The following is a 2004-nucleotide window of genomic DNA, read 5'->3' as shown; positions in this document are numbered from 1 at the left end:
TGTATTACTTTGTGTAAAATTCCTACAATTTCACCGCAATGCAGATAATAACTACTTACGAAGTTATGAAATATGGACAACACAATCTTTCACTCGTAAATTGTCTCTTATTGGATGTTGCTACATAATATAGTTCAATAGTTCGATTTTTGTTGGTCCCAATTTAATGATTGATATAATGATAACTATTTAATTTTAATAAGATTTCCGTGACTTGTTTGTGCTTCATCCAGGAAGTGATTATCAGATCTCATGATCTCATTCAATTTACAAAGTAAATGGGCTCTGAGTTTTTTTATGAAGATAAGGGACGAGACGAGTTCAGCTGATAGAAAACTCCCAAAACTCTGAGCGGAACTACAGCTGCACTCGTCACCTTGAGACATAAGATGTTAAGTCTCATTTACCCAGTAATTTCACTAGCTACGGCGCCCTTCAGTCCGAAACACAGTTATTCTCACACATTAGTGCTTCACGGCAAAAATAGGTACCATTGTGGTACCCATATTCTAGCCGGCATCCTGTGCAAAGGAGCCTCCCACTGGGCTCTGAATTTGTATTGAAGCAAGACAATGCACGTACATTTTTATTTGTGTTTGCCTGAAAGCTAGTGTCTCTATTTGGCATCACTTTCTGCTTTGTCGATTATCAAAACAACCCTGAAAAATAATGAAGAAGTTTTGTTTTCAAAAGTTAGAAGGTAGTACAGACTGGTAGAACGTAACATGCAATGAAAGAATTCGCCGTCAACATTGCAGCAATGTATCGTGAAAGGAAACACTCGATGTTACAAATTCTGGTAGTCTGGACGTTTTGCGTGCGCGATGTGCATTTTACGCGCACGCTACGAGTATTACAAGTCGCGCATGGAGTGATCGGGGATTTGTCGGAGTGCGCAGTGTGCTCATAGCCGGTATGGTGGGTTATGTTGGGACCTACGCAAATACGAACTGAACCAAGTATAAACGCAGCTATAGACGCAGCTTTCAAATTCAAATTCAAATATTTTTATTCAAAATAGGATGTGAAATCACTTATTGAAAGTCAAAAAAACTACCACCCATTCCAAAGTGAATGCCTCAGGCCTGAGAAGAATGGGCGCAACAAACTCAGCGGGCTTTTTTTTTCATCACAAATATGTTTTACAATTAAAGTAACATTTACAAAGTAGCATTGTACAATTAAACTTATTATTTAATAGCCTGAGGGCGGTCGCTCGATTCCTAATCTGTGGTATCATTAAGAAAGTCATTTATGTTATAGTAACCTTTACCACACAAACCTTTTATAACAATTCTTTTGAATAACGTAACACTTTTGTTTTGAACATTTTCTGGGATCTTGTTGTAAAAACATATACATCACCCCACAAAAGACTTACTAACTCGACTAAGCCGAGTAGTAGGCATCATCAGTTTATGTCTGTTCCTGGTGTTAACATTATGGTTATGACAGTTTCTGGCAAATTCACTTATGTGCCTATGAACATACATTACATTATCAAGAATATATTGAGAAGCAACAGTCAAGATGTTAATTTCGTTGAATTTTGCTCTCAATGATTCCCTAGGACCTAGGTTATAAATAGCGCGAATAGCCCTCTTCTGCAGCACAAATTTTGTATTAATATCGGCAGCGTTGCCCCATAGCAATATACCATAGGACATAATACTATGGAAATAACTAAAGTATACTAGTCGCGCCGTATCTATGTCAGTTAGTTGTCTAATTTTTTTAACCGCGTATGCTGCAGAACTAAGTCTGTACGCCAATCCTTCAATATGGGGACCCCATTGTAATTTGGAATCTAGAGTTATGCCAAGAAATATAGCAGATTCCACCGGTTCTATCACCTCTCCATTTAACAAAACATTTGCATTTACATTTTTGACATTTGGTATGGTAAATTTAATGAATTTAGTTTTCTTGCTATTTAACAATAGGCTATTAGCGCTAAACCAGTACACGATGTGAGATAAAGTATCGTTCACTTCGTCATACATA

This window comes from Leptidea sinapis, chromosome 13, assembly GCF_905404315.1.
Source record: "Leptidea sinapis chromosome 13, ilLepSina1.1, whole genome shotgun sequence".
NCBI classification, from domain to species: Eukaryota; Metazoa; Arthropoda; class Insecta; order Lepidoptera; family Pieridae; genus Leptidea; species Leptidea sinapis.
Note: the sequence above shows the minus strand (reverse complement) of the source record.